This window comes from Tamandua tetradactyla, chromosome 5 (assembly GCF_023851605.1).
Source record: "Tamandua tetradactyla isolate mTamTet1 chromosome 5, mTamTet1.pri, whole genome shotgun sequence".
Taxonomy (NCBI): domain Eukaryota; kingdom Metazoa; phylum Chordata; class Mammalia; order Pilosa; family Myrmecophagidae; genus Tamandua; species Tamandua tetradactyla.
This window is the reverse complement of record NC_135331.1, coordinates 125,494,830-125,519,978: the sequence shown is the minus strand read 5'-3', so window position 1 is coordinate 125,519,978 and position 25,149 is coordinate 125,494,830. Positions and strand designations below refer to the sequence as shown.

Sequence of the window (25,149 nt, the reverse complement as noted above, 5' to 3'; positions counted from 1 at the left end):
CGAACCGGGGTCCTCCGGCACGGCAGGCAAGCACTCTTGCCCGCTGAGCCACCGCGGCCCGCCCCAACACCATGCTGTTTTGATCACCATAGCTTTGTAATAAGTTTAAAGTCAGGCATCTTTCAACTTCATTCTTCTTTCTCAAGATGACTTTTGCCGTTAGGGCCCTTGTACCCTTCCATATATTTGATGATTGACTTTTACATTTCTGCAAAGAAGGCTGTTGAGTTTTGATTGGGATTGTATTGAATCTGTAAATCAATTTGAGTAGAATTGACATCTTTACAATATTTATTCTTCTAATCCATAAGCATTGTTTTAGTTTGTTAATGCTGCTCAGATGCAATATACCAGCGATGAAACAGCAATTAAAAAGGGAATTTATTACATTACTACAAGTTTATAGTACTAAGGCCATAAAAATGTCCAAACTAAGGCATCTAGAGAAAGATGTCTTAACTCAAGAAAGGCTGATGTATGTCACACGGGAAGGCATGTGACTGGCATCTGTTGGTCCTTGTTCCTGGTTCCATTACTTCCAGCTTCTGATACCAGTGGTTTCCTCTCTAAGTGGCTGTGGGCCTTTACATACCTTCTCCAGGACACAGCTTTGGGTTGTCACTTGCTTAGCATCTTATGGGAGGGCACATGGCAATGTTTTCTGTGCTCTGCATCTCCGAACGTCCATGTCTAGGTGTCTGTTTTCTCTGTGGCACTCCAAGCATCTCCATATATGTGCATCTCTGTTGACTGTGAAGTAACTGTGTTTTTTCCAAAATGTCTCCCCTTTAAAGGACCCCAGTAAATGAATCCAGACTCATCTTGAATGGGCAGAGTCACATCTCCATCTAATCAAAAGGCCTTACCCACAATTGGGTACACCACGTCTCCATGGAAACAATCTAATCAAAAGTCATGCACACAGTTGAGTAGGTGACTCTCCATGAAAAAAGTCTAATCAAAGGTTTCTACCCTGCAATTTTGAATCTGGATTAAAGGACGTGGCTTCTCTATGCTACACAACACTTTCAAACCAGCACAAGCGTGGAATGTCCTTCCATTTATTTAGATCTTCTTTGATTTCTTTTAGCAAAGTGTTGTAGTTTTCTGTGTATAAGTACTTTAAATCTCTGGTTAAATTTATTCCTATATACTTGATTATTGTAGTTGCTGTTGTGAATGGAATTTTATTCTTAATTTCCTCCTCAGCTTATTCATTTCTATGTATAGCTGCTCTTCTGATTTTTTGTATTTTGATCTTGTGCCCCACCGCTTTGCTGAGTTTATTAGCTATAGTAGCTTAGTGTAGGTTTTTGGGGACTTTGTATGTATACGAGCATATCATCTGCAAATACAGTTTTACTTGTTCCTTTCCAATTTGGATGTCTTTTATTTTTTTTCTTTCCTAAATTTTTTGGCTAGAACTTCCACTTCAGTGTCGAAAAACAGTGGTGACAGTGAGCATCCTTGTCTCTTTCTAGATCTTAAAGGGAAAGCCTTAAACTTTCACCACCTTTAGCAGTGGGTTTTTCATAGATGCCTGTTTTGGTTTGCTAAAGCTGCCAGAATGCAATATACCAGAAATGGATTGGTGTTTACTAAGGAGATTTATTAAGTTATAAATTATAACTCAAAAGCCATAAAAATATCCAAATTAAGGCATCAACAAGAGGATACCTTCACTCAAAAAAGGCACATCACATCCAGGTTTTCTCTGTCAATGGGAAAGCACATGGCAATGTCTGTCCTTCCCTCCTGGCTTCTGGTTTCAGATGGCTCTCTCAGATTCTGGTGTCTATTGGGGCATTTCCTTCTGCATCTCCAAATATCTGTCACTTGTTTTTAGTGTCAACTCTGTAAGTAGCCATGCTTTCTCCAAAAGGTCTCCTTATAAGACTTCAGTAAGTGGATTAAGACTCACCCTGAATGAGCAGGGCCACATCTCCATGGAAATAACCTAATCAAAAGGTCCCATTTCTACAGAAACACCCTAAATAAAAGGTGCCACCCGTAATTGGGTGGGTCATATTTCCATGGAAACAATCTAATTAAAATGTCCCACCCACAATTGGGTGGGTCACATCTCCACAAGATTGGATTAAAAGAACATGGCTTTTCTGGGGTACATAATAGTTTCAAATCAGCACAGTGCCTTTTATCATGTTGAGGAAGTTTTTTTTTTTTTAATCAAGAAAGGATGCTGGATTTTGTCAGATGCTTTTTCTGTGTCAGTTGAGATGATTATATGGTTTTAATTTTAATTTAATTAAATAATTAAATAAATTTTTTATTAAGTTGTAAGGTATAGAGCAATTATACATAAAATGCAGAATTCCAGTATACCACCCTATTAGTCATATTTTCCATCAGTGTGGTACATTTGTTAGAAATGATGAAAGCACATTTTTCATCATTTAGCATAGTCTATGCGTTTAACTTATACTCACTGTGTAGTGCAGGTCCATGAATTTTTTTTAAAAAGTTTTATTCTAGTAACCATTTCTATATAACTTTACATTTCCCTTTTAAACCACCTTCAGTTATATATTTCAGTGCTGTTAATTATGTTCACTATGGTGTGCTGCCATAACCACCATCCATTACCATAACATTACCATCGTTTCAAATAGGAACACCTTAAGCTTTCACACATCATTCCCTATTCCCACCCTGTCCCCTGGTAACTTATATTCTAGAATCTGATTTTATGAATTTGCTTATTCTAATTTTTCAGATCAGTAAGAGCATAAAATGTTTATCCTTTTGTGTCTGGCTTTTTTCACTCAGCATGATGTGTTCAAGGTACATCCATGTTTTTGCATATATCAGAATTTCATTCCTTTTATGACTAAATAATATTCCTTTGAATGCTTACCTCTCATTTGTTTATCTAGTCATTAGTTGATGGATACTTGGGTTACTTCCATCTTTTGAAAATTGTGAATAATGCTGCTATGAACATTGATGTGCAAATAACTTTTTAAGACCCTGTTTTCAATTATTTTTGTTGTATACCTAGTGGTGGGATTGCTGGATCAGATGTTAAGTCTATACTTAAGTTTCCGAGGAACCACCAAAGTGTTTTCCACTGTGGCTCTACCACTTTACATTGCCATCAGAAATTAATGAAGGTTACTGTTTCTCTACATTCTCTCCAACATTTGCAAGTTTCAGTCTTTTTTAATAGAAGGCTTTCTAGTGGGTATGATGTGGTATTTCATTGTGATTTTGACTTGCATTTCCCTTTCTGCTAATGATGTTGAGCATCTGTTTGTGTGCTTTTTGGTCATTTGTATATCTTCTTCAGAGAGATGACTTTTCAAGTCTTTTGCCTTGAAGTTGGTTTGAAGTTGGATTGCTTGTCTTTTTGTTGGTAAGTTGTAGCATTTCTTTATATATTCTGAATATTAAATCCTTATCAGATATGTATTTTCCAAATATCTTCTCCTGTTGTGTGGGTTTTCTTTTTATTTCCATGATAAAGTGGCAGAATACAAGATGACACCCCAAAATTAGAAGTATTTATATATGCACACACTGAACAATCAGAGAAATCAAGGAAAAATTCCCTTTATAATAATAACCAAATAAATCAAATACCTAGAAATGAATCTAGCAAGGATATAAAAGATTTATACAGACAGTACTATAAAACATTGCTGAGAGAAATTAAAGAAGATCTAAATCAAAGGAATGACGTTCCATGTTCGTTGATTGGTGGAATAAATATTTGTAAGATGTCAGTCCTACCCAAATTGATTGATAGAATCAGTACAATCCCAATAAAAATTCCAGCAACCTTCTTTGCAGAACTAGAAGAGCCAATCAGCAAATTTACATGGAAGGGTAAAGGGTAGGGGCCCTAAATCATGTGGGTTTTACACTTTGTTCTGTTAATGTGGTATATGGTATGAGTTGATTTTCCTATGTTGAACTACCTTGCATTCCTAGGATAAATCTCACTTGATTGTGGTGTAAAGTTCTTTCAGTGTGCTGTTCGATTTGGTTTGCTAGTATTTTGTTGAGGATTTTTGCATCTATATTCATAAGAGATATTGGTCTTACAATTTTCTTTTCTTGTAATATCTTGAACTACCTTTGATATTAGGGTAATGTTGGCCTCATAGAATGAATTTGGGAGTGATCCCTTCTCTTCAATTTTTGGTAAGAATTTGGATAGGATTCTGTTAATTCTTCCTGGAATGTTTTGTAGAATTCAGCTGTGAAACCATCTGGTCCATTCTTTGTTGGAAAGTTTTTGGTGACTAATTCAGTCTCTTGAAATAGGTTTCTTGAGAGCTTCTATTTCTTCTCACCTCAGTGTAGGTTTGTTTGTGTGTTTGTGTTTTGAGGAATTTATCCATTTCATCTTTGTTATCTTACTTGTTGGCATACTGTTGTTAACATTATCCCCTTATGATCCTTTTCATTTTTGTGGGATTAGTAGAAATGTTCCCTCTCTCATTACTGATATTATTTGTGTCCTCTGTTTTTTTTTTTCTTAGTCATTCTATCTGAAGGTCTGTCAGTTTTATTGGTCTTTTCAAAGAACCAAAATTTGGTTTTGTTAGTGCTTTCTATTTTTTTTTTTTAATTCTCATTTTCATTTATTTTTGTTCTAATCTTTATTGTTTCTTACCTCCTGATTTTTTTGGGTTTAGTTGGCTGGTTTTTGTCTAGTTTCTTCCTGTGTGCCAATTACATCTGAAATTTTAGCTCTTTCTTTTTTATTGTAGGTATTTTAGGGCTATAAATTTCCTCTCAGCATTGCCTTCCCTGCATCCCATAAGTTTTGATATGTTGTATTCTTATTTTCACTTGTCTCAAGATATTTACTCTTTCCCACTATGATTTCTTCTTTGAAAAGTGTTATTTGACTTCCATATATTTGTGAATTTTCCAGTTTTCTGCCGATTTTCAGCTTCATCCCATTGTGGTTAGAGGTGATGTTTTGTTTAATTTCAGTCTTTTAAAACTTACGGAGACTTGTTTTGTGACCCAACATAGTCTATCCTGGAGAATATTTATGTGTATCCGATGAGATTATGTGTATCCTGCTGTTTTAGGATACAGTGCTCTGTGTATGACTGTTAGGCCTAGTTTGTTACCATACTGTTCAAGTTTTCTGTTTTTTAACTAATCTTCTGTCCAAATATTTTTACTATTGATGACAGTGGTGAATTGAAATCTTCAACTATTATTGTAGAGGTGTCTGTTTTTCCTTTTAGTTTTGCCTCATGTATTTTTGTGTACCATGGTTATGTGCATACATATTTACAGTTTTTTTTTAACATGGGCAGGCACCAGGAACCAAACTTGAGTCTCCGGCATGGCAGGTGAGAACTCTGCCACTGAGCCACCATTGCCTGCCCTACGATTGTTTTTTATGTCTTTTTTTTACCTTTGGTAGTTTGACCCTTTTATTTATAGATAGCATCCTTTTATTTTTTTATGTCTCTTATGACAGCTTTTATCTTAAAGTCTATTTTTTCCAATGTTAGTATAATTACCCCAGCTCTCTTTTGGTTGCTATTTACATGAATTATCTTTTCCATTCTTTAACTTTCAATCTATTTTGGGGTCTAAGGTAAGTCTCCTATAAACAACGTATGTTGCTGTTTTATTCATTCTGCCAAATTGCATCTTTGAATTGGAAAGTTTAAGTCATTAACACTCAGTATTATTAATATAAAAGGAGTACTTGATCCATTTTGTCCTTTTTTGTATCTTTTGTCTCCCTTTTCCTTTGTTGCAGCCTCTTCTGCTGTATTGTTAGATCTTTTGTGATGCATCTGTCTGACCTGTTTTTCATGTCCATTTTTGTCTATTTTTCATGTTTACTCTGTGGTTACCCTAGAGTTTGTATTATACAACCTTTATCGCTAACCTACTAATTTGAGAAGATACTACCTAACTGCAGTAGCATACAGATACTCTGTTTCTATATCCCTCTTTTTCCCCCATCTTTATGTGTGTGTTTTTTTTTCTCCTTTGTTTCTGGTTTATTTTGCCTGAACGAATGTCTCACAGGTTTATTCACAATTTTGCATGCCTCAGAATTTTGGTCATTTTGTAGCAGCACAATATTGATCATATGTATGCACCATTGTTCACCAGTCTACTCAGTCATTGCATCCTTTAGCCACCTGCATTCATGTCCAAAGTTAACAGTCCATCAACACTCTCAATTTTAGATAATTTTATTATTCCCAAGAGAAAGATAACTACGAAACACACCCTCACTAATAGAAAATCTAAACCTCCCCTTAAATCTTGTCCCTTCCCCCATTATTTACCCATCTATATGTGTTTTTGTCCCACAGTAATTCTTCATGTTTTTTCACCTATTATTAGGAAGTATGACTTCTTCTTATTCAATTGTATTCTAACACTTATAAGAATTTAAGAGTAGAGTTATATATTCAGGGCACAGTACTATTGGGTTTTGTTTTTACCCAATTACTTACCTTTACTGAAGATGTTCACATCTTCACTCTTCTCCAAGCCACTCTTTGCTGTCTTTTCCTTTCAACCTGAAGAACTCGCTTTAGCAATTCTCATAGGGCAGGTCTCTTCATTTCTGTTTATCTGTGAATGTTTTAAACTCTCCTTCAATTTAAAAGGACAGTTTTGCTGGATAAAGAGTTTTTGGCTAGTGGTTTTTATCTTTCAGTACCTTAAATATATCATACCATGCCTTCTTGCCTCTGTGGTTTCTCGTGAGAAATCAGCATTTAGTCTTATTGAGGATCCCTTGTATGTGATAAGTAGCTTATTTTCTTGCTGCTTTCACAATTTCCTCTTTATCTTTGTCATATGACATTCTGAATAGTATGTGTTTTGTAGTAGGTCTATATTGTTTTATTCTGTTTGGAGTATGTTGTGCTTCTTGGACATGTGTATTGGTTAGGGTTCTCTAAATAAACAGAATCAGCAGGAGGTATCAATAGATATAAAATTTATTAAAGTGTCTCATATAACCTTGGGAATGTAGAATCCAAAATCCACAAGGCAGGCTGTGAAGCTGATAACCCATGAAGGTCCTCAGCAAACTCTCAGGAGAGACTGGCTGGGCAGCTGTAGGGATGTAAGGGTCCAAACTCCGTGGGGCAGGCTGTGAAGCTGGTGACTCCAATGAAGTGTCTGGACGAGCTCCATAGGAGAGGCTCACTGGCTGAAGCAGAAAGAGTGACTGTCTCTTCTGAATCCTCCTTAAAAACCTTCTGGTGATTAGATTGTCACTCATTGTAGAAGACGTTTCCCTTAGCTGATTACAAATGCAGTCAGCTGTGGATACAGCCACTGTAATCATGATTTAAGTCTGTGAAATGTCCTTATAGCAGCATTCAGGCCAGCACTTGCCCGACTAGATGACTGAATACCACCACCTGGCCAAGTTGACACATGAAGTTGACCGTGACAGTCCACCCCTTGCCAACTTAGCAGCTATACAGATTACCTTAAACCATACTTAATCTCTAAATAGAAAATAATAGCCATATTTTTTCCTCGCCTAACAATACTCAGCTGTCCCATGTACAATTGGAAATGCATTAAATCTCTCCAGAATAGGGTGCAAGCCCTTGGGTAATATTCACTCTTAAACTTAATATTACAACTTAAATACTATAACATGAACAAAACAGCATTATGGTCTTCTTTTCTGTAACTGATCATGTGGTTGTAGGTTATATTTATCACTACCTTCTTCGACTACCTATTCCATGTTCCCTTTACACTCAGCAAGCACTTCAGCTGGCTGTGGTTCTTTGCCTGATGTGGTGACCCAAACCTTCATTCCTGAAGTTTAGGAGCTGTTGGTAGTTCTGCCTGGATTGGGTTGTTGCAGTTTTCCATTTTAATCACAGGGCATGGTAGTTCTAAAAGACGCTCTAGCGGATCTCCTATATTCCAGGAAAGCTCTTCTTTACCTCCCTTGTGTAGTTGCAGTCCTGTTTCCCTCTAATAGTCAGGGTTAGTCACCCCAACAAGTAAAGTAATCCCCTTCTTGGCTTGTTGATCCACGGGCATGAGTAGCCCAGAGTGACCAGGTGGCAGTCTTAGATTCCAGTTCAATGGAATCGTTGTTTCTCCTGGTGGAAGAAGTCTCTCTTCTGGAACTAAAATCTGCAGAGCTCAAGGTAGCAGGGACAGGAAGCAAAAATTTTCCTAGTGGATCACTAGGGGTAATAGGGTGCCACTCCCATTTCCACCCCTTTGGTTCTTAGACCCATGGATCCTGGCTATGGGACAAATAGCACCATAAAGTGGACATGGATTCAGAGCATATACAGCCTCCTGAAGAGCATCATCCCAGCCTAGTTAGCACCATAATTGAGTTTGCAAAAGGTCATTCTATCAGTCCAGCTGCCTCTGGATGTTGGGGAACATGATAAAACCAGAGAATTCCATGAGCATGTGACTATTTCCACATTTCATTTGCTGTGAAGTGAATTCCTTTATCAGAAGTGATGTTGTGTGAGATAACATGATGATGGATAAGGCATTCCATTAAGTCCACAGATCTTATTTTGGCAGAAGCATTGCATGCAGAGGAAGCAAACCCATATTCAGAGTATGTGTCTATTCCTGTTAAAACACATTCCTGCCCCTTCCATGATGGGAGTGGTCCGATGTAATCAATATGCCGCCATATAGCTGGCTGGTCACCTCAAAGAATGGTGCCGTATTGAGGGCTGAATGTGGTTCTCTGCTGCCGGCAGATTGGGTACTCAGCAGTGGCTGTCGACAGGCAACCTTGGTGAGTCGAAGTCTATGTTGCTGAGCCCATGTATAACCTCCATCCTTTCCACCATGACCACTTTGTTCATGAGCCCATTGGGCTGACTGGAGTTGCTGGGGAAAGAGGCTGACTGATATCCACAGAACGGGTCATCTTATCCACTTGATTATTAAAACCTTCCTCTGCTGAAGTCACCCTCTGGTGAGCATTCACATGGGATGCAAATATCCTCATTTTTTGCTGACTCAGAGAGGTCTATCCCACATACCTCTCCCCAGACTTCTTTTTCACTCACCTTCCAATCATGTTCCTTCCAAGTCCCTGACCATCCAGCCAAACCATTAGCAACAGTCCATGAGTCAGTATACAAACACACCTCTGGCCAGTTCTCCTTCCAGGCAAGGTGAACAACCAGGTGCACTGCTCAGAGTTCTGCCCACTGGGAGGATTTCCCCTCACTATTGTCCTTCAGGGACATCCCGGAAAGGGGTTGTGGTGCTGCAGCTGTCCACTTTTGCATGGTACCTGCATATTATACAGAACCATCTGTTAACCAGGCCCAAGTTTTCTCTTCCTCGGTCAGTTCACTGTAAGGAACTCTGCAGGAGGCCATAGCTCTGGTCTGGGAAAGAGAAGGTAATGTGGTAGGAGTGCAGACCATGAGCATTTGGGCCACTTCCTAATGTAGCTTACTTGTGCCTTTAGGACCTGCTCTGGCTCTATCTCGTAATACTATTTTCATTTTATGATGAAGTGCTGCTGTGCACACCCAGCTTTATGGCTTGGTGGGTTGGAAAACACTCAGCTGCTGATAGGCAATTCAGGTCTCATGATACCTTGGTGGCCCATGGTTAAGCATTAAGGTCAAGTAGCAGGTTAAAAGCTGTTTCTCAAAAGGAGAGTAGTTATCAGCAGTGGGTGATAAGGTTTAGCTCCAAAATCTTAAGGGTCTGTGTTAAGGTTCTCCTATAGATGCCTTCCAAATGTTCCAGACAGCATCTCTATTTGCCGCTGACACTTCCAGCACCATTGGATCTGCTGGATCATATGGTCCAAGTGGTAGAGTAGCTTGTACAGCAGCCTGGACCTGTCACAGAGCCATATCTTGTTTTGGACCACATTCAAAATTAGCTGCTTTTCTAGTCACTTGATAATTGGGCCAGAGTAGCACACCTAAATGGGTAATATGTTGTTGCCAGAATCCAAAGAGACCAACTAGGCTTTGTGCCTCTTTTTTGGTCATAGGAGGGGCCAGATGCAGCAACTTATCCTTTACCTTAGAAGGGATGTCTCGCCATGCCGTACACCACTGAACACCTAGAAATTTCACTGAGGTAGAAGGCCCATATATATTTGTTGGATTTATCTCCCATCCTCTGGCATGCAAATGCCTTACCAATAAGTCTAGAGTAGTTTCTACTTCTTGCTCACTAGGTCCAGTCAACATAATATCATCAATATAATGAACCAGTGTGATGTCTTGTGGGAGGGAAACACGATCAAGGTCCCTTAAGACTGTGACTTAGGGCTGGAAAGTTGATATACTCCGAGGTAAAACAGTGAAAGTATATTGCTGACCTTGCCAGCTGAAAGCAAAATGTTTCTGGTGGACCTTACTAGCAGCTATTGAGAAAAAAACATTTGCCAGATCTATAGCTGCATACTAAGTACCAGGGAATGTATTGATTTGCTCAAGTAATGATACCACATCCAGAACACCAGCTGCAATTGGAGTTACCACCTGGTGGCACTTATGATAATCCACTCATTCTCCAAGACCCATCTGTTTTCTGCACAGGCCAGATGTGGTGGGAATCACCACTCCTGCATCCTTCAAGTCCTTAAGAGTGGCAGTAATCTCTGCAGTCCCTCCAGAAATCTGGTATTGCTTCTGATTTACTGTTTTGCTAGGTAGGAGCAATTCTAGTGGCTTCCACATGGCCTTTCCTACCATAATAGCCCTCACTCCATGTGTCAGAGAACCAGTGTGGGGATTCTGCCAGTTGCTCAGTATGTCTATTCCAATCATGCATTCTGGAACTGAGGAAATAACTACAGAATGGGTCCAGGTGCCCACTGGACCCACTGTGAGATGGACCTGAGCAAAAACTCCATCAATAACCTGACCTCCATAAGCCCCCACTTTGACCAGTGGACCAGAGTGATGTTTTGAGTCCTCTGGAATTAATGTCACTTCTGAACTAGTGTCTAATAAACCCTGAAATATCTGATCATTTCCTTTTCCCCAGTGCACAGTTACTTGGTAAAAGGCTGTCATTCTCCTTGGGGAATGCTTGTAGGAAGATTAACAGAATAAATTTGTGGCAGTTTAACAGGGTCCTCTCCCAAAGGGACCTAACCTCCCCTAATTCAAGGGGTTCTGGGTCTGTAAACTGTCTCAAGTCTGGAAACTGATTAAGGGGCCGTGACTTTCTGCTTTTGTAGTTCTAGATTTCTGTTCACTTGACATAAAACTCTTTTGCTTGTACATCTCAAAGAAGAATTTAGTAGACTTCCCATGTATTGTACTTCAATGTACCCCATCATCTGCTAGCCTATGCCACAAATCTCTGTAAGTCAGATTATTTTGATTCCTGCTTTGAATCTGCTGTCCATTTTGATAGCCATGTCTACCCTGTCTTTGATAATTAAATGCTGCCACCTGGCTTCTGCCAACTCAGGATCTGATCATCCCCGTTGTGTTTAAGGATTCCTAGCTCAGTGACAGCGGTACCTACAGTAATATCTGACCTGTAGAGAGGGGCAACTACAGAGCTCTTCAGGGTTGATAGAGCTAATCTCACAAGTTTATTTCTCATGGTTCTGGTGAAAGGTACGTTCTCCGGACATTCCTGGGGTGTATGAGCTGACTTTCCATGATAAATCCACTCTAACATTCCAGTCTCTCCAAGCCATTGGATCCCCTCATCTGCATTATACCAGGGCAGTTGTGGCATTTCATCCTCAGGTAATGTCAGCTACCTTTTGATCCATATTTCAACCAACCATCCAAACAAACTTAATGCCGTTTTGAACCCCTTGAGGTATAACATTGAATGCAGAATCACTGCTTAGTGTGCCCATACCAATAAATTCAGCCTGATCCAGCTTTATATTCCTCCCACCATTATCTCACAACTTTAAAATCCATTGCCACACATATTTCCCTGATTTCTGTCTATATAAATTGGAAAACTCATGCAGTTCTTTTGAAGTATAACATACCTCCTCATGAGTGACACTTTGTAGCTCACCTTTTGGGGCCTGTTGGGACTCCAGTCTAGTTATAGGCCTGGAAGAAATGAAGGATGTTGGGGATAGGTCCTGAAAAGAATTAGAAGTATCTTCCAAGCCAATTACTTCAGGGCATTCATTTGCAGTTTCATCTGGTGAGACAGGATTAGTCATTCTAGGATTAATCCCTTTAGGTGGAGATTGGGTAGCTAGCTCCTCAGGGTAGGCTGGAGGTGGGGTGGCTATGTCCTCAGGGCAGACTATTACAGGATTATTTAGAGAAGGCTCAGCCTGACCTACGGTTTCATCCTCTCCATGGACATCATTATCAATCCATATGTCAGCATCTCGTTTTTCAGGGTCCCACTCCTTTCCCATCAATGCCCTCACTTTAATCGCAGACACCATGCAAGATTGAGATTTCAGTTTATGTTGTAAAGTTGCTACTCTAACAAGATTCTGAATCTTATTTTTGGAGATCTTAGGTCTGGTGCTACAGGAACATATAAATTTATGTCTTTCATAAGAACTGAGAAAGTTCAACCATTAATTCCTCAGATATACTTTCTGTCCCTTTTCCCTTTTCTCCTTTTGGGACTCCTATGATATGTATGTCTATATGCTTTATGCTGTCATTCAGGGTTCTTAGACACTGCTCAAGTTTTTCTGTTCTTTTCTCTTTCTATTCTTGGGACTGTATGATTTTTATTTTCCTGCTTTGTTTATCACTGATTCTTTCCTTTGTTCAAATCTGCTGTGTATGCCTTTAGTATATTTATTTATTTTTTGTATTCTATATGCTCAGGTTCACATTGCATTATTTTTCCATTTGAGTGTCCTGTCATTTCAGTACCATTTGTTCAATTTTTGTTTTTTCTTTCTTTTCTTGTTTGTTTTTGGGTAGTGCATGGGCTAGGAATTGAACCCAGGTCTCTCGCATGGCAGGCAAGAATTCTACCACTAAACTACCCTTGCACCCCACCTAGTGTATTTTTAATCTCTATTTATTGTGCATTTCATCCCCGCAATTTCTGTCATGTTGCATTCTAAACTTTCTTTTTGTTTACACCTGGTCTTTTAATATCCCTTAGTTTTATATCCACCATTAGGCATTTCTGTCATTTTTTACTTCATCTTCTTGAATTGATTTAGGAGATTTGTTTGAACTTCTTTGATTAATTTTACAAATTCTATGTTTCCTCTGAAATTTTAATATATTTCCCTGACTGAGCCATATCTTTCTGTTTCTTAATATGGCTTATAATATTTTGCTGATGTCTGGGCATCTGATTATTTTGATAATTCTGAAGGTCGGTTTCTCCCTCTTACCTTAGGTTTTATTGTTGAGTATTTATTAAGGGTCTTCTTTGAAGCTTGGTCCAACTTATACTGAAGTTTTAGAGTAGACTGTGTTTAACTGTTCAGATTTTTCTCGGGTCTTCTGCCCTATTTCATGCTCTAGACGTGGTACAACTTTGTGTTCTATTGTCTAATCTCCAAGAGAAAGCTTCCTTTTTCTTATTCCTTCTCCAGGAATACTAATCTATTCTGTTTGATTTTGTGGTAGATTTTTCTACCCAGCTCCTATGATTTGTTTAATTTCTCTCCATCAAACAGTACCCCCTTTTTATTTTAAAATTTATAATTGTAGATTTAATCAGTTGTATACATGGCACTATACATCTCCTTTCAATCATATTCACCTTCAATATGGCAGTATTAATTATAACCCCACTGGTTAGTTACCATCAGTTCTGTCCATTTCCTTGCATTTAGATTCAACCTCTTTGGGTGGCCTTTTCTCCATCTCTAATTTTTGTGTACCTCTAGGTCTGCTATATTCTACAGTGGAAACTCTGTGATTACCTTTACCAGAGTCATATTAGCGAAATCACACAGTATCTGTCCTTGTGTGTCTGGCTTATATCACTCAGCATTATATCCTCAAGACTCATCCATGTTGTCATATGCTTTGGGGACCACATTTCATCTTACTGCTGCATAATATTCTATCATATATATATATATGAATAGTTTACATTTTGAATTAATTTTCTTTATGCACTCATCTGTTGATGGGCACTTGGATTGTTTCCATCTTTTGGCAGTTGTGAATAGTGCTGTTATGAACATCATTGTGCAAACATCTATTCATGTCACTGCTTTCAGCTCTTCTGGGCATATTCCAAATATTGATATTTCCGGGTCATATGGCAGCTCAATATTTAGTTTTCTGAAGAATTGCCAAACTATCTGTTACAGCAGCTGCACCATTATACGTTCCCACCAGCAGTGAATAAATGTTCCAATTTCTACACATCCTCTCCAGCATTTGTAGTTTTCTGTTTATTAGCAGCCATTCTTGTAAGTGTGAGGTGATAACTTATTGTCATCATGATTTGCATTTCCCTTATAGGTGATGATAATGAGCATCTCTTTATGTGATTTTTAGCCATCTGTATTTGCTCCTCAAAAAAATGTCTATTCATATCCACATATCTATTGCACATTTTATAATTGGGTTATTTGTTCTTTTGTTGTTGAGCTGTATAGTTTGTTTATGTAAACAGTGTATCAAGCTTTTATCCTGTATATGCTTCCCAAATAGATTCTCTCGTTGAGTTAGGTGCCTCTTCACCTTTTTGATGAAGTCTTTTGAAGTGCAGAAGCTCTAGATTATTAAAGAGTTCCTATTTATGTATTGTTTTCTTTCACTGCTTGTGCTTTAGGTGTAAAGTTTAAGAAGCTACCTTCTTTTACTAGATAGTAATCTTGACGATGTTTCCCTACATTTTCTTATAGAAATTTTATGGTTCTGGCTCTTGTATTTTGAATTAATTTTTATAGAGAGTGTAAGGTAGGGGTGCTCTTTCATTCTTTTGGCTGTTGATATCCAATTCTCCCATACCCATTCATTGAAAAGAGTATTCTGTCCCAGTTCAGTGAATTTGGAGACCTTATCAAAGATCCATAGATTTGGTCATCTCTGTACTCTTGATTTGATTCCATTGATTGATCCTTCTCTTTGTGCCAGTACCATGCTGTTTTGACCAGTGTACCTTTTATAGAAGGGTTTAAAGTCAGGAAGTGATAGTGTTCCCACTTTGCTCTTCTTTTTTAGGATATCTTTAGCTATTTGTGGTCTTTCTCCTTTCCAAATAAATTTGATAACCAGCTATTCCATGTCTTCAAAGTACGTTGTTGAGATTTTGATTGGTATTGCATTGAATCTGTAGATCAGTTTGGATAGAATTGACATTTTAATGACATTCAACCTTCTTATCCATGAGCTGAAAATGTCTTTCCATCTATTTAGGTCATTTTAAATTTGTTTTAGAAATTTTTTGTAACTTTCTGTGTGCAAGTCCTTTACTTCCCTAGTTAGGCTTATTCCTAGATACCTGATTCCTTTGGTTGCTATTTTGAGGGAAATTTTTTCCTTAATTGTCTCTTCACTTAGGTCATTGCTTGTGTATAGAAACATAACTGATTTTTTAGCATTAATCTTATTTTCCACCATTTTGCTGAATTTGCTTATTAGCTTAACGCTTTGTTGTAGGTTTCTTAGGGTTTTCCAAATAAGGATCATGTCATCTGCAAATAATGAAAGTTCTGCTTCCTTCCCTATTTGGCTGCCTTTCCATTCTTTCTCCTGTCTAATCCCTCTAGCTGGGACTTCTTGTACAACCTTGAATAATAGTGGTGACAATGAGCATCCTTGTCTCATCGCTATCTTAGGGGGAATGCTTTTATTCTCTTGCCATTAAGAATAATGCTAGTTATGTGTTTTTTTTAATATGCCCTTTATGATATTGAGGAATTTGAAGTGTTATTACAAGGAGTGGATGCTGAATTTTGTCAAATCTTTTTTAGCATCAATCGATATGATCATGTGATTTTTTTCCCTTTCAATATTTTGATGTGCTGTATTACATTGATTGATTTTCTTGTTTTGAACTACCCTTGCATTCCTGGTATAAATCCCAGTTGGTCATGATGTATAATTTTTTTAATGTGTTGTTGAATTCAATTTTTTAGTCTTTTGTTGAGAAGTTTTTGTATCTATGTTCATTAGTGCAAATGGTCCATAGTTTTCCTTTCTTGTAGCATCTTTATCCAGTTTTGGTTTTAGAGTGATTGGTAATTTCATAAAATGAATTAGGTAGCATTCTTTTTTCCTCAGTGTTTTGAAAGAGTTTGAGCAGGACTGTTGTTAGTTTTTTTTTTGAAATATTTGATAAAATTCTCCTATGAAGCTGGCTGGTCCTGGGCTTTTCTTTGTGGGAAGATATCTGATGACAATGGAATCCCTTTACTTGTAGTTGAGTTGAGATTTTCTATTTCTTCTTGAGTTGGTGTAGTTCATGTGTTTATAGGAATTTGTCCATTTTATCTAAGTTATCTAGTTTGTTGGTGTATAGTCCATAGTCTTCACTCATGATTTTTAAAATTTCTTCAGGATCCATGGTAAAGAGCCCCCTCTCATTTCTGATTTTATTTGCGTCCTCTCTCCTTTTTTCCTTGCAGTCTAGCTATAGGCCCATCAGTTTTATTGCATTTCTCAAAGAACCAACCTTTGGTTTTATTGACTCTTTCTATTGTTTTGTTTTCCAGTTTGTTTATTTCTGCTTTAATCTTTATTATTTTTTTCTTTTATTTGCTTTTGGGTTCATTTGGTGCTCTTTCTCTAAATTCTCCAGGTAAGCAGTTAACTCCTTACCTGTTCTTGTTTTTTAATATAGGCTTTTAGTGTACTGCCTTTGCTGCATCCCATACATTCTGGTATGTTGCATTCTCATTGTCAATTGTCGTCAGTTATTTACCTAGCAATTTCTTCCTTGACCCACTGATTATTTAAGATTATGACTAATCTCCATATATTTGTGAAAACTCTGGTTCTTTGGTGATTATTAAATTTCAACTTCATTCCATTGTGATCAGAGAAAGTGGTTTGAATAATTTCAATCTTTTAAAATTTATACAGACTCATTTTTTATCCCAGTATATCATCTGTCCTGGAGAATGTTTCACGTACACTAAAGAAGAATGTGTATCCTGGTGTACTGTGTGAATAATCTATATAAATCTACTAGGTTAAATTCATTTATCCTATTGTTTAGTTTCTTTATTTCCTTTTTGATCCTCTTTCTGGTTGCTTTAACTATTACAGAAGGTGGTGTATTGAAATCTCCCATTATTACTGTTGAAATGTCTGTTGCTCCCTTCAGTTTTGCCAGTGTTTGCCTTGTACTTCAGAGCCCCTTGATTGGGAACATAAACACTTATGATTGTCATTTCCTCTTGGTAAATTGCCCTTTTTATTAATATTTGGTGTGCTTCTTTGTCTCTTAAGACATCTTTACATTTAAAGTCTATTTTATCTGATAGTATAGCTGCTCCTGTTTTCTTTTGGTTACAGCTTGCATAGAAGATATTTTTCCATCTTTACGCTTGCAGTCTAATTGTGTCCTTAAGTTTAAGATATCTCTTGTAAACAACATAATACATCGTCTGCCAATTTGAAGTTATTATGTAACTCAGAAAAGTCATATTTAATCCTCATCTAATCTTGTAGGGGCACCCATTCTTTTTAATTCTGATTCAGTACTGTAGTGCAGAACATTTTTTTCCCATTTATTTATTTTTTTTATTGAATTTGTTAATGTTACAGAGTTTCTGCGCTGCCAAAACCATACCTGAGAATTCAAAGAAAGAAATGATATAATGGACAGCTTTATCTACCCATCATACAGTATATTAAAACTTGATTCATAAGCAGTTTTGATAATTTCACAATCTTTTAAAAAGTAAAAAGAGTTGGAATTTTAACTCTCCTGCAGGTCTTCAGATTTCTAGTATAGTATTCTATTAAATAACATTTCCACATATTTATCTAAGTTCATTCCTGAAAAACATAATACCCAACACGATTTTGTTGGAAAAGACACATACTTCTCAGAGAAAATATGTGGCTCATTATCCAAGAAATTATTTAAGGTTTTTGTTCCCAAATGAAGCCTTCAGTTTAGCCAAGAAGTGTCTCTTTTAATCATCCAACTACTTCTTGCCTCAGATACTTTCCCAAATAGATCAGAAGGCTGGCATCCTTCCTGCCACCTCAAATAATGTCAACATTAATGCCCAGAAGTGGTTGGCAGGTACCGTCAGGAGGCACTATAACCCTCATAGGAGTCTAATTCCTGCACTACACTTTCATCAAGACTGAAATACAGGAAAATGCTCCCACATCAAGATAGTGGTATTCACCCATTTGCTTCACTCTTACCAGTAGCAAGTCTGCAACTCCTGCATTTGGCAAAGGGATTTATTATAGAGACACCCAGACTCTGCATTAATTGGTCACATACCACTTTGAAAAGTTCTGTTGAACCAAGGAGATAAAACTAGAAAATTATGAGACTATCTCATTAGGTGGAAAGAAACTCTTCAGTAACTCTGGGTTGCTTTGTCAAGTCCCTTCTAGGGATAAAAAATTATTCAATAGTTTTAAGCTGTAATTATTAAAAACACATGTGCCACATCACTTGTCTTTTGCCCCTGAGTCTCCAAATGAACAACATAAAGACAACAAAATGTTGATAATAGAGCTAATTGGGACAATCACTCCATCTGTAGAATCTTTAATACCTTTAAAATGTAGGTAAAAGTACAGTATCTAGAATTTAGTAAAAGATCACACAAGATCCATGAAACTTAGAATTTTAGTTAAGGGTCTACTCATTCTGAATTTATGACAGGATGTGATAGTTAGGTTCTGGTGTCCGCTTGACCAAATGATTATGTTCAGTTGTCTAATCAGGCAAGCAGTGGCTTTACCATTACTGCAAGGATATTTTGTGGCTGGTTGATTAAATCATCAGTCATTTGATAGCATCGGTGGCTGATTATCTGCAATCAACTAAGACTTACCTCCCACAATGAGATAATCCAATCATTTGTAGGCTTTTAAGGAAGAATGGAGACTCCTTCACTGCTTCTTTAGCCAGCCAGCCTATCCTATGGAGTTTGTCCAGACACTTCATTGGAGCTGCCAGCCTCACAGTCTGTCCTGCATGGTTTGGTCTCCTCCATTCCTAAGGTTGCATGAGATACCTTTATAACTCGCATATTTACAGATCTCTCCTATTGGTTCTGTTTCTATAGAGAACCCTGACTAACACAGCTTGATACCAGGAGTAGTTCTTGAGAAACAGAATCTTAAGTGGGTTTTTTTACAATTGGTTTTCTGCCCTGGCTAGACTCAGAGGCACTTATGACTATGTTTCCAATAATCAAGATGGCACTGACAGTCCATGGGGTGAGTTTGCAAAAGAGATACTCAAAATATCATCATTAGATTCTGCTTATTGTACACTTACATAAGGTAAGGTTCTAGGTGATAATGTTTTTGACACCTTTAAGGAATTTTGTGGAATTGATAGGTATAATGATGTTGGTTGGTTGTTGTTAGATTACTAGATACAGTGAAAAGAGAAAGGGATGAGCTGAAGGCTTCAAATTTGAAACTTCAATGCCGTATGAATGGTATAAAAGTTTCCATGTATGCTCTGAAAGAAAATCTTATTTTCTGTGGTCACAGACTTGAGATCTCTGAAAACCAGGCACAAAACCTGGTTGTGTGAGTAGCACATTTAACAATGTAAACTAAAATCCCAACCTTACAGGGTGTCTACTGTTAAAGTAAGGGCTTTGATTGGAAAAGAGTGGGAACCTGAAATGTGGAATTGTGATATATGACTTGATAATGATGGTGATGAGGGGACAGAGTCGGTAGAATTTCCTGAGTCTTTGCTAGACATGTCTGAGAAAACATGCCCTGAGAAAATAGCATCCCAGCCTTCATTCTTCTCGGAGGAGCCTGCCATCCATCCTCCACCTAATGAAATTAACCTTTCACTGCCTACTAACCCTTTAACCACCTCCCCTTGGGAAACAGCTCTCATTCCTCTGTCTGGAAGGACTAATCTTGTTTCACCAGATGAAACTGCAAATGCCCCGAGGTAATTGAAAGACACTCTATTTCTTTTCATGACCTACCCCCACCACTCCTGTTTTCTTCAAGACCTGTAACTAAAGTCCCAAAAGGCTGCAAAAGGTGACGTACAAAGTGTGACCCAAGAGGAGGTATGCTATACTCCAAAAAAAAACTGCGTAAGTTTTCCAATCTGTATAGACAGGAATCTGGGGAATATGTGTGAGAATGGATATTAAGGGTGTGGGATAATGGTGGAAGGAATATAAGGTTGGATCAAGCAGAATTTATTGATATGGGCCCACTAAGTAAAGATTCTGCATTCAGTGTTGTAGCTCAAGGGAATTATTTGGATGGTTGGCTGAAACATGGATCCAAAGGTGGCCAATATTACCTGAGGTTGAAATGCTAGAACTGCTCTGGTATAATGTAGATGAGGGGATCCAGAGGCTTAGAGAGATGGGAACGTTTGAGTGGATTTATCGTGGAAGATGTACTCACACACCCCAGGACTGTCCAGAAGACACATCTTTCACCAAACCCTTGAGAAATAAATTCGTGAGACTAGCTCCATCATCCCTGAATAGCTCTGTAGTTGCCCTTCTCTGTAAGTCACATGTTACTGTGGGAACTGTTGCCGCTGAGCTGGAATCCTTAAACATAGTGGGAATGATCAGGTCCCAAGTTGGCAGAAACCATGTGATGAGAATTTATCGCCTAGACAAGGTGGGTGTCACCACCATAATAGACAGCTGGCTCAAAGCAGCAGTCAGAATAATCTGACTTGTGACATTGGCTAGTAGATCATGGGGTACATAAAGGTAAAATAGATGGGGAGTCTACTAAATTGTTGTTGAGCTGTATAAGCAGAAGTATTCTAGGTCAAGTGAACGAAAGTATAACTTGAATTACGAAAACAGAATCACAACCCCTTAATCAGTTCCCAGACTTGAGACTGTGTACAGACCCAGAGACCCTCGAATCAGGGGAGGGCCAGGTATCCTTGCGGAAGACCCTTTTACACTGACCAAAATTTACACTGATCATCTTCCTCCCAGCCTTCCTCAAGGAAACTTATGACCTTTTACAAAGGCAACTGTGCACTGGGGAAAAGAAAATGATCAGATATTTTGGAGATTATCAGACACTGGCTCAGAAGTGACACTTATTTCAGGAGACCCAAAACATCACTCTGGTCCACCAGAGCAGGGTTTATGGAGGTCAGGTGGTCAATGGAGTTTTAGCTCATGTCTATCTCACAGTGGGCCAGTGGATTCTTGGACCCATTCTGTGGTCATTTCCCTAGTTCCAGAATGCATAATTGGAATTGACATACTCAGCAACTGGCAGAATCTCTTACTCGTGAAGTGAGGGCTGTTATGGTAGGAAAGGCCAAGTGGGAGCCACTAGAACTTTCCCTACTTAGCTAAATAATGAATTAGAAGCAAAAATACCATATTCCTGGAGGGTTTGCAGAGATTAGTGTCATTCTTAAGGACTTGAAGGATGCAGGGTGTTGATTCACACCACGTCCCTATTCATCTCTCCTATTTGGCCATGCAGAAAGTGATTGAACTCGGAGGATGACAGTAGATTATTATAAATTTAACCAGGTGATGTCTCCAATTGCAGCTGCTATTCCAGATGTAGTATCATTGCCTGAGCAATTCACCATATCCCCTGATACCTGGTATGAAGCTATTGATCTGGCAAATGTTTTTTTCTCATTAGCTATCAGTAAGGACCACCAGAAACAGTTTGCATTTGTACATAAGCACATATCTTGTTTTCCTCTTATCATATGACGTAAGTTGAATTGTTCATATTATAGTATTGAAGTCATGGGATATGAAGTTCAAGAGTGATACCTAAGAACTTGCACCCTATTTTGGAGAGATACAGTGTATTTCCAGTTGTATGCAGGATAGTTGAGTATTGTTAGGTGAATCATACGCCTGTTCTGTTTGGAAATTAAGCATGTTTCAAAGTGATGTGTGTAGCTGCCAAGCTGACAAGGGGTGTACTGTGATGGTTAGGTTTTGGTGTCAACTTGGCCAAATGATTATGCCCAGTTGTTTGGTTAGGCAAGCACGGGTCTGACTTGCTTACAAGTATATTCTGTGGCTGGCTGATTAAATCATCAGTCAACCAATAGCATCTGTGTCTGATTACATCTGAGATCAACTAAGGTCTTACAATGAGATAATCTAATCATTTGAAAGCTTTTAAGGAAGAAGAAAGACTTTTTCACTGCTTCTTCAGTCAGTGAGCCTCTCCTGTGGAGTTCGTCCAGACACTTCATCAGAGCCACCAGTCTCACAGTCTGCCTTACAGATTTTGGACTTTTCCATTCCCATGGTTTCATGGGATACCTTTAAAAATCTCATATTTACAGATCTTTTCTATTGGTTTTGTTTTTCTAGAGAACCCTGATTAACATACCGGTCAATATATCCTTTAGTCTGAGCAGAATTGGCTAGATACTGTTTCTGCTGCCCTATACCTGATTATAGACTCAGCAGCTCCTGAAGTAGAGCCCCTTGGTCACCGCTGTTTTTTACACCAAAGGCTTTTTGGTTCCACTATAGGAGTTGGCATATTTATAAGATATATCACAATCCTAATGCATACTTCAGGTTACTAAACCAAATAATAGGCTCTGTCAAGGAACTAATTATAAGTCAGAGAAAAAGAGGCCTTATTGTAGAACATAGAAAAAGCATTCCGCAAATAAAAAAATCCTAAAAGAAATAAGATTATTCCCTCCCCCCACCTTAGACTGAAGCTTGGTTTAATTTAATTTTGTGGTAACCTCAAAATACAACTGAGGGCTTAAATTATAAATCACAGCCCTCTACACAGTATCTGAACTTATCATTTCTTTAGAGAGGCATGTTCAGGATGTCTAATGCAGCCACAGCCTACTGGAGTTTTCCTTAAGGGCACAGGACAAGTTAATTAAGCTCATTTAAGTCTTCATCTTTTACAGCAGATCAGAACCCAGATGGTTGACTTTCTGCAGGATTTCTGATAGGAATCTAGTAGAGCTGGTTTCAGGTTTCTTATCCGCACTTAATAGCTGTAACTTTCTTATCCAAAAGATGTGATCCATGTGAAGTCCACAGTGAGTGCAACAAATCTGAGATAGTCAGTCCTTACAAAGGCTCAGTATCTGAACATAAGATTTTGAAATGACCACTGGCTGTAGTTGTTTTTGTTTTTGTATTTGCAGAGTACTAATAAAAGTCACTGCTGAATCTAGTTCACACATTTATATAGCAATGAAAATTCCTCTAAATCCAACAGACATAAAGAGCAGTTGTGACAGTTTAGATTTCCACAGTGCAGTGGGCCAATTGCTTATATTGAGGGGTCTGTATCAGTTGCTATAGATCCAGCAGAGATCAGTTGAATGGCCATTCATGGTGGTTAGCTTTGGTCTAGTAACCTTAAAACGGTTAGCAAAGACCATTTCTTAATTGTACTGTGTGTGGCTGCTTTTTTGATTTTCAGGTACAGCAGTACTGGTTGTCTAGCTGAAGTTTAAGAACCTGGGTTTTTGAACCTGGTTTTTTGAGATTTTTTGAAATCATCCCTGCCTCTATTTTTGTGTCTTCCTACTTCAAAGCATTTCACCATTTTTTTTTTATCCGTCTGGCTTTCTATATGCTTGGCAGTGGACTGCAGGCATGAGAACTGTATATCACTGTATATTTCCAGTGGTCCTGTGATTTCCGTGTTGTGGTTAACCTGGCCCCAGGAGGCCTATGCATACTGCTAGTCATCATTGGTTCTGGGGTTTTTGTAACAATTACTGGAGCAGGAGCTGCTTGTACCAGAGCTGTTTTATTATAGGGACCTGACAATTTTTCTACACCACCACCACTTCACCTTTTTCCCAGTTATCACCTGTATCTTTCTCTTTTCATTATCATGTTCTTCCTTTTCACTTATTTGCATTGCCTGAACTCAGAGGCTATTGTAATCAACTCTTTTTGCTCAAATTCTTTCCACTCATCTTCATCCTTCCTCACAGCCTTGGTGGCAGCCCCCGTGCCATGGTTCCACCATTGCCCAGCTGGGCCTGCATGCCCGCCCCCGCTGTCCTCTGCACCCACCGCTCCACTGGTTCTGCCAGTGCCACTCCTCGCATGATTGTCCCTCTCTTTCTTTTTTTTGGCCCTCTTAGCGAGAAAGTTGCTCAGGCTTTGCTCCTTAGTCTTGGCCATGACCACGGCCTCCTTGGCCCAGATGGATTGATCCAGTAGTAGGCACAGCCTGAGGGGCTCCATTTTCAGGGTGGAGGCCAGCTTGGCGCTCATGCTTCCTGGTGCAGTGCCACCTCAGCCCTGTGGAGTCACATAACCATGTGCAGTGGGCCGGGTGACTCCTCCTGCATGCTGGTGGGCAGTGGTATGATCCCTCCTGGGATTCTGTGCTGGTTGGCTTGGGCCGCCGCTTTTCCCAGGACTGCGGTGCAGGACCCCACCTACTCCACATCTGAAGGGGAAAAGGACTGTGAAGCCTGAGGCTCGGGTGAGAGTGCTGGACTAGCAGTGGTACGTGTAGAAGGAAGATGCATGTGTAAACCTGAAGAAGATGGGAGAGGGAGAGGGTGGAAACTTTTGATTAGTTTATCTCCACAGCGATGTAGCACACCCACTTGTGGATGTGACCTTCTTATTAGATCAAGATGACAGCTACCCATTCAAGGTGGGACCAGCAGATGCCAGCCATGTGCTTTCACAGTTGACAGAGGTGTTCTGGATGGCATCAGCCTTTCTTGAGTGTAACCTCTTGTTGGTGCCTTTGTTTGGACAGTTTCTTGGTGCTAGAACTATAAACTTGTAATTTATTAAATTCCCTTTTTAAAAGCCCTTCTGTTTTACATATACTGCTTTCTGGCAGCATTAACAAACTAATACAGATTTGTTATATTTTTTTAATCCATTTTGCCAATCTGTATCTTTTAATTAGTGAGTTTATTCTGTTAACATTCAAAGTTACAACTGCAAAAGCAGTTTTTTTATTTTACATCTTATTGTTTAGTTTTTGTCAGATTTATATATTCTTTTCCTTCTCTCTCTTTTTATCCCTTCCCCAGTTGAATTGGAGTGTTTTTATATTTTGAATTTAGAATATTTGTTAGATTTTATGGGGAATGTTTTTTTTTTATTAT

The 25,149-nt window shown here is 38.6% G+C and overlaps 1 protein-coding gene and 1 pseudogene across 1 annotated transcript in view; one reads left to right on the top strand and one right to left on the bottom strand.

Annotated features, from left to right (window-relative positions):
• Positions 1–25,149, top strand: part of LMBRD1 (LMBR1 domain containing 1) — a 220,797-nt gene that overhangs the window by 15,910 nt on the left and 179,738 nt on the right. The gene's annotated exons all lie outside the window — the stretch shown is intronic.
• LOC143684827 (protein CDV3 pseudogene) lies at positions 23,446–24,339 on the bottom strand (annotated as a pseudogene).